Consider the following 9,178-nt stretch of genomic DNA (forward strand, 5'->3'; position numbering starts at 1 on the left):
AGTGACATCTCCCTACTTTTTTACTAGATCAGGTCTAATTTCACTATTAAAGTTAATTCTTGAAATACAAGGAACTCCTTAAATGCTATTAAAAAACGATTTTGGTCTAGCATCTTATCAAATAAATTGATTTAAAAAAAATTTTAGTAACATTCTTATCATTTCAATTCTTTGTTATTAAAACATTTGGTAAAATTTATGATTACTATATTTTCATTTGTAGTAAATTTTTTTGTATTTTTACAAAATTCTGCATGCATGTTAAATGCCACATTCCGATAGATACAATTTTTGTGGTTATTGAATACTTAATTTGACAAAAAAAACCTTGATTTTCAACTAATTTGAAAGGCTCCAAACTAGTCCACTTAACTCTAAAATAGGATCGACTTTTGAAAAACAATTTAAGCCATCTATTTATGATTGGAGGTGGGAAAATACAGAGTTACAGATATAAGAGGTTGGTTAGAAGGTATTTCTCGCCAAGTTAACTTAATGTTTTAATGAAAGTTAGTGTACTGTTTATAATTTCCCAGAGTATCAGGGGAAAAGGTTCATAGAATGAATGAGACCAAGGCAACAAATTTGATACGCACCAATAATTCACTTACAGGGCTTCCATCAAAATCTTACAAATAAAGAGGGTAAAATAATGACAGTCATTCCAACAGAGAACCAATAAAAGGTTCTAAAATAACAACTACAGCGATATCTTCAAAGTGATTTGACTATTATAAAAGAGGAATTATTGTTTTTGGACAAGTTATAGGCCTAGCCACAAACCTAAGAATTTCTACAGTGCATTTAAAAATTAATGCTTTCTTCTACCGAATCACTTACTAGATAAGATTTAACAAATAACAAATTGGCTATTTTTAACAATAGGTACTTTTGTTTTTTTTTGGTTTTGTTTATTTTTTTAGATGTATTATTTGTCAAGGATTACAATAATGCAAAAAGTTTTAACCGCAATTTATTATTTAGAAAGTTATGATAAATTTAAAATTGTGACTTGCCAGCAATTTTTACCTAGGAAAATACGACATATTTCGAGATTTTTGTACTTGTTGGATGAGGTAGGACTGATGACGAATTAGATTTAACGACAAGATATTACTAAATTTTTAAAACGTGTGCAAACCGAAAATGTGTTTACGGCTTTTTGGGTTTTGTTATTGTTTTTTGTTTATTATTTGTCAAGGATTACAGTAATGCGAAAAGTTTTAACCGCAATTTATTATTTAGAAAGATATGATAAATATAAAATTGTTATTTGCCAGCAATTTTGGGTTAAGTGTAGAATAGCTGCCCCCCACCCGATTTTTTATATATTTTTTTTTGATAGAGGGCAAGATTACTATAATTTTCATTTTATTTTGGCGAAAATGAATATTAACAAAGATATGCATTTTTAAACCAAGGAGGATTAAGGGAAGGGGAGTTGTATTGAGGCTCCTCTTATGGCTGCATCCGTAGTCAGAGAGCGTGAGACGCCCAGTGGGTGGGAGCGGGAGGAAAACGTATGTAAAATACCGGCTCGCGTTCCTGTTTTGAGCGCCCTCTAGTTCAAAACAATTGTTGAAAGTTATTTCGGTTTTTATTTTGAGAATTTTGCTGCTTCGGTGTTTCGTCGTGAATACGCTAAAAATGTATGTCGACTAGATTTACTTAGTAAATAAAATTCGAATTTTTTTATCACGCGAAGATTAATATCATATAACTAAAGTAAGAGCATTTTCCATATAAAAAATATTTTGAGTTTTGCAAATTGTTTACTAATTTACGGCATTAGAAAAACAAACACCAAAGCAGCCGAATTCTCAAAATAAAAACCGAAATAACTTTCAACAGTTTTTTTAACTAGAGGGCGCTCAAAACAGGAACGCGAGCCGGTATTTTACATACATTTTCCTCCCGCTCCCACCCACTGGGCGTCTCACGCTCTCTGACTACGGATGCAGCCATAAGAGGAGCCTCAATACAACTCCCCTTCCCTTAATCCTCCTTGTTTAAACATTGGCCTTTTGCAGTGAATTTTCCCTAGGACGATTCTTTAAATTCCTAGATTTTAGTGCGTTGTGGATAACGTGGCGCTGATGACGAAAAAGAAAATGTGGAAATGCAAAACATACTAACTTTCTTTTTTATTTCAGGTATTTTCGCCGTATTTCAATGCATTTTAGGGGTTTTGGCGGGGATAATGGGTTAGGTTATTTATATTATTAGGTTGGATTAATATCGGGTTGACGATACTTGATGCGTCAGGCTTGGTGCTGTCCTCTAGGTTGCGTTATAGATGGCCCATAGCTTTTTTTAGTATGGGGTTGGGGAGGCGCCGCGCGCCCCCAGCGAATAAGTAAATACATTTCAGATCTCAATATAAAAAACCCAGAGCCCTAAATAATAACCCAGCGTAATCACACACAATACTAGCAAGGATTGATACGCAGTTGCTTTACGTCGTTCAAGTTTTGGCAAAACCTTATTTACAATTATTAACGCGTTAAACGCGGTGGCTTCCAAGCAGATTGACCTAGGCTTAATGTTTTCAAAGCGCACCAACGAAAGAAATTGAGCTAATTACTTCCAAATCGCTCAAAATATTCCACATTTAAAAATATTAAAAACTTGATATATTTACCGTCATATTTACATTATTTTTGTAAAGCAATTAAGAACTCAAAAGCGAAATAATCGAAGAAAAACCCATGATAATCCTATGCGAATTTCCCGAGCTTAGTTGTCGAAGGCATCGTCTGCAGGCCCGTACGTTCGTAACGGCAAGGATACGGGCACGGCCCACTGCGCATGCGCTAGCGTTCTCTCGCCCCATAGCGGCCCGCTCAAAGAATTTCAAATCAATGCATTGGCGCGAATCAAAAGTTTGGGAATTAGTGTCATCGTCGTCCACTGAGGGCGCTTCGTCCCAACCCTAAAAACGCGTCTTTTTAGAACCGATTTAACATCATTCTCTATGGCGGGAAGCTCAAACAATTGATAAGTATGTGCTGCTAAAAAGTACCTAAATATTGTTAAAGCTAATCTTTTTCATGTTTAAATTATAATTTAAAGTTATGTTTCCATTTGTAACTTAAAAATTAGGTTTCAGTTAAGTATTTTTCAAATTGTTTAGCAAGAAAGTTAACCCTAGATAGTTTAAGTTACAACTTTACCTTGTAGCCATTTTCCCCATACATATAACCAAATTTAGAGAAAATAAAATGTTTATTTAGGCGTAAATTGTTAATTTTTATTATAAACATTTTCTAAGATGTACACTGTTTGAAACACTTTTCAGTAAGGCAATGGATTTACTATATTATACAAACTATTGAAGCGTAATAATACAGATTCCAGGTAATTATAAATTAAACAACTTTTATTTGACAATTTAGTTACAAATAACATTAATTAACTAGATTAAAATGCCTTCGTGTTGCATTCCTTATTGCAAATCTAAAAGTGGTAAAACTCCTGAAGTTTCTTTCCATGAGTTCCCCAGTGATGAAACTCTGCGAGAAAGATGGCTGAAAATCATATCACGTGATAATTTCAAAATAAATGACACATCACCATCAAGTGTAGTATGCAGTTTACACTTTAGTGACACAGATTATCGTAAAGGTACAGAGTTCATCTTTAAATGACAATTGGGGGGATTGACATTTTCAGAGAACCTGTACACAATTCGGTTATAAATGCACTGGCATTTCTAGGCCCTTGGGGGTGGGATAAAGTGACCTGAAATTAAAAATTAGCCCACCCTAAAAATCACATAGTAGCCCCTCAAAAATGTAAATAATGTTCGTCATTTTCTTGCCTGAAAAAAATGCAGTACCGTCTGTATTTCCTGGCTATCCATCTTATATGCTACCTAAGCAGCAAAAGAAAAGAAAATTATCCAAAAATAGAAATAACATCGAGGTAGGACCACCAAATAAAACTCTACGCTCAGATGATGGTTTACCCGTACCTAGTCAAACTGAAGCTTCCAAAGAAACTAGTTATCTCATTGACAAAGTTCCAAGCTGCAGCTACACCAGTGGAGAAGCTCAAAATATCTCGGAGCCTACTCACTGCAGCACTACAACACTACCAAATTTGGAAATAATGAAAAGAAATATTAGAAATCTACACGCAAAAATATGGCGACAAAATAAAAAACTTCAAACCCTACAAGACAAAATTGATTCTTCAAACATCAAAATCAGACAGTACACAAAAGAACCTTTTCAAAAACTTCAAACTATTATCAATGACGCTGAAGAAGATGAGGACAAGGCATTGTTTTTGCTCAATTTGATTAACAACTACAAAGAAAAGAGACCAACATGGAACATCAATACTGTTCGGCTATGTACACTTTGGCAAATAACTTCTCCCAAGGGTTACAGACATCCACTAAAATCTGGCTACTTACGATTGCCTTCAAAGAGTACTCTTAAACGTTATTTGGGCGGAATCAACGGAGAAACTGGGGTAACATCACTTATAAAAGAGCGCCTTATTGCAGAAGCAAACAAGTTGGATCCCAAATATAGATTTGTATCACTAATTATTGATGAAATGGCAATCAAGGCACAACTACTTTTTGACAAAAAAATTGATAGAATATTTGGTTTAAAAGACACCTCAAAACACATTTCCGCAAACCAGACAATTACTAGCGCCAGTAACTCTGAGCCTTCCAAAGACCCCATTGTCGCAAACCAACTTTTATGTTTTATAATAAGCGGAATTTCAACAACATTCACAATACCTGGGGCATTCTTCTTTTCCAAACAACTGACGGGGCAAGATTTATATGATTTAACTCATTCTGTTATCAAAGATGTGGAAGAATGTGGCTTTTTCATTATGAGAGTGAGTGTTGACAATCATGTTGCTATGATGCGTAGGTTTTTGTGGAACTTCTGGAAGTTCACAAATTCATCCAGAAATTCCCCACCCTTTGGACAAAGAAAGAGTGTTGTTCTTAAGTTTCGATCCGAGCCATGTCATTAAAAATTTGCGGAACAAATTTTTGGATGCAAAGAGCAATGACGATTCCAATGATATATCTGGAAAATATGTTAAGAACTTATTTGAGCTACAAAAGGGTGAAAATATTAAAGCAGTAAGAAATCTTACCAGGAAATGTGTCTATCCAACAAACATTGAAAAACAAAATGTAAAACGGGCAGTTATTATTTTCTCATCACCAGTAATTGCAGCTCTCGAATATCTCCAGAAACATAGTGACTGTCATCCTCAGGCCTATAAATTCAAACACGCAGGACCAACTATTGAATACATGAAGGCTGTTAGAAAGTGGTTTGATATACATAATATCTGCAATCGACAGCACAATATCCAATCTCGCAACACAGACAAAGCTCCGTTTTTATCTATGGACGATGAACGTCTTGAGTGGCTTCAAAATGAATTTGTAAATTATATAGAAGAAATTCAGTTCAACAAACAACCATGCTTTTTCACCAATGAAACATTCCACGCAGTCACGCTAACTTCCCTATCCACAGTAGCTTGCGTTAACTACCTCCTAGAATCTGGTTTCCCATATGTGTTAACTAGAGGGCTGACAAGTGATGCTATTGAAATGTTTTTCAGTATACTTCGTCAGAATGCCGGTGGAAATGATATGCTAGATGCGAGAGCTACAATTTTTAATATTGAAAACATCTTACACAAGGGAACTCTCAAATCTAAAAGAAGTACATCCGCAAACGTTGCACCAGAAAGTTTCATTGGCATGGCAGCTTTTAAATCTGAAAATATTGAAGAGGAAGAAAGTATAATAACAGAAAGTACATTACCAACTACAGTTACTAGCATATTGGATTTACTTGAGGAAAATCCATCCACACAACGAACTACTTTAAAATTAGCAAGTCTGGCATACCTTGGGGGTTTTGTGGTAGAAAAAATGGAGAAAGCCGAATTTTGTGACCTATGTTTGAAAAATATCTCAGCACCGTGCTCAAATTCTCCACTCCTGGATTTAATTAAACTATCAGACAGAGGCGGTTTAAAATACCCAAATCAAAAGTTTGTCATGACTATCTCAATTGTTTTGAACTTCATAGAGGGAGCGGTTCCATATTTACGAGAAACTCCTGGAATTTGTAACAAAATTGAACCTTACCTATTGCCAAAACTATCAAAATGTCCTCTTTTACAGTGTAATTTCAATGACACCCATGCTTCAACTTCTGCAAAATTTATCTGTGGCAAAATAATTCCACCTATAGTTGAAAATATAACACGGACAATTTCAGCTCGTTATGAGAAAGTTAAAGAACTTACTTTTAAAACTCAATCGAGGAAGTTTCTCAAAATGTGAAATATCAATTTATCAGATATTAAAATATTTACTATGAGTAATAAGCGAAAATTGTGACTATCCTTTTCCTTCGCAGCAGCATGGTTTCAGTCCCTTTTCTTCGACTATAACCATTAACCACACGTTGTCCAACTTCCAAGATTCCTAAAAAAAAATTATCTTTTATAGTAACAGCTGACTCAGTAGCGAGAGCATCTGACATCTGGTGATTTTAAAATATTATTTTCAGCGGGAAAAACAAACGTAAAAATTTTGAAAAAGTGATTAAAACGTATAAAAAGAGTTGATTTACCTTTCATTTCCTTGAAAATGCCTATTAATTCTTAATCTTTTTCATAATAAATCAAAAAACAACATATCTCCGTAGGATTCAATGTTAAAGAGGGGTCAGATTATAGCGCTCCAGCCTACGTAGCGGCCACAAATGGCATTCTCTATTTTGGGCTGATTGAGCGGGCCGCTATGGGGCGAGAGAACGCGAGCGCATGCGCAGTGGGCCGTGATACGGGTAACCAAGGATAGGATCCTCGGGGTAACGAACCAGCCGGGCCGTAGCAGACGATTCTAATTAGATCAAGAGCTGATTCGAGTACGCAGTGAACAACCTTGGGCAGTGAATCTAGCGAGTTCAGAAAAGGTCTAAAAATAAGTACGATAAACGAAAAGGTCTAGAAATAAGCATGCACTTTACACTATTTTACGTGCGTTTTTCCCCATCAATCAAGGATCCCTCCCACGATTTCCTCCACAGGCAGCCGCCATAGACGTACTGCACGTTGCTCTACTGTATATCTTTCACCCAAAACCAGTTCTCTGGCTTGCAGTACGGTAACGGCGATTCACTTGAAATACGCGCATAAAAGAATATATAGTTTTCTCTACCGTTAACTTTTCCCGCGAAATTTCCCGTTCTGAGTGATTTTCCCCGCTTTTTTCCCTTTTTCCCGCTTTCGAATATTTTGCAGCGCTCCTAGTCAGTTTTCCCCGAAAACGGGATTTATTCCCGCAATGTGGAAACACTGTCTGCAGCTTCCAAATTTATTCCATGATAGATTACGCGTCGGGCGTAGCAGGGGGCCGTGGGCGTTACGTAGTCACTAAATTGCCTTCATTGAATGAAAGGTACCATGTGATTAAATATGACCTGGCGACAAGCCCGGCCGTAGGCGGCAGCATTCTAGTTACCTATGAGATTTCTATGTAAGGAAGTTAACGGGAGAAAATCCTCGTTAACTTTGAAAATTGTCGCTAGCGAGAAAAAATGCAATTCTAAGCAAGGAGGATTAAGGGAAGGGGAGTGGTATTGAGGCGCCTCTTATGGCTGCATCCGTAGTCAGAGCGCGTGAGACGACCAGTGGGTGGGAGTGGGAGGAAAATGTATGTAAAATACCGGCTAGCGTTCCTGTTTTGAGCGCCCTCTAGTTCAAAACAACTGTTGAAGGTTATTTCGGTTTTTATTTTGAGAATTCGGCTACTTTGGTTTGCTTTTCTAATGCCGTAAATTAGTAAACAATTTGCAAAACTCAAAATATTTTTTTATATGGAAAATGCTCTTACTTTAGTTATATGATATTAATCTTCGCGTGATAAAAAAATTCGAATTTTATTTACTAAGTAAATCTAGTCGACATACATTTTTAGCGTATTCACGACGAAACACCGAAGCAGCAAAATTCTCAAAATAAAAACCGAAATAACCTTCAACAGTTGTTTTGAACTAGAGGGCGCTCAAAACAGGAACGCGAGCCGGTATTTTACATACGTTATCTTCCCGCTCCCACCCACTGGGCGTCTCACGCAGTGATGGTAAGTCGAGGTAAATTTCCCAGATCTAGGGAAATTTTTACCCCTAAAAATCCAAAAAGGGAAAAGGGAAATCAGACTAAAAATTTGCGAAAACTAGGGAAATTCGACGTAGGGTGATTTTAAAGTGAAGCTACTAATCTAAATAATCACAATATTTAAAATAATTGATTTAATTTTATGAAATATTAAAAGAGAGTAATCTTTGCAAGAAAGCTTTTTTCTATTAACCTGGCACCCCTGCCATTTTGCTTTCCACTTTTTCGTTTATTATCGACGACTCGTAAAAAAATCGTTATTTTGTGTAATAACGTACTGTTTTTCAGCTAACTATTCTATTACATATAAAGCAATGAAATGTATTAAGGTTAAGATATACATAGAATTTTCAAAATCCGGTACTTTCAAGTTAATATTTTGAATAGAAAATATTACACTTAAGTGTCGCTATTTTGCACACAAGTTTCAAATGCACACTACTAAATGTAACGTTGATTTTTTCAATTGAATATTTTGTTTCGTCACAATAATTAAATTAACGAAGTACCAACTTAGTTACTAATTCACGTTTAAAAACTTAACGATAAATTAAATTTTATTGAAAATTTCACGAATGGTGTAGTTTGTGATACTAGAGTGAAGTATTTTTTAAATTTTTAAAATAAATGATTAACTTTCATGTAATTCGATTTTATTAATTTTCGTACTTTTTATTTTAAAAATTTTGGTTTGATAGTAATCGTAAATCGAAAAAAAGCGAAATTACTTCCCTTCAGTTTTTTAAGATCTATTTTTTTATACCATTTTTATAATTTTTGAATAATTATATCCCTAGTTATTCATTAATTATAGGAAAAAGCTCAGCTACGCTGAGGAAAAAGGAGATATATAGGTAACCATGGGCATTTTACTGCGGCTAAGAAGGGACAGGTATTAGAGAAGATAGTATCAATTGAAAACGCCCTAACTGGCATCCCACCTAATAACATCTAATTAAGTGGCATCGTACCAAGGGACATTGTCCTAAGTAGA

Source organism: Leiobunum rupestre, chromosome 1, assembly GCF_980474605.1.
Source record: "Leiobunum rupestre chromosome 1, qqLeiRupe1.1.hap1, whole genome shotgun sequence".
Classification (NCBI taxonomy): Eukaryota; Metazoa; Arthropoda; class Arachnida; order Opiliones; family Sclerosomatidae; genus Leiobunum; species Leiobunum rupestre.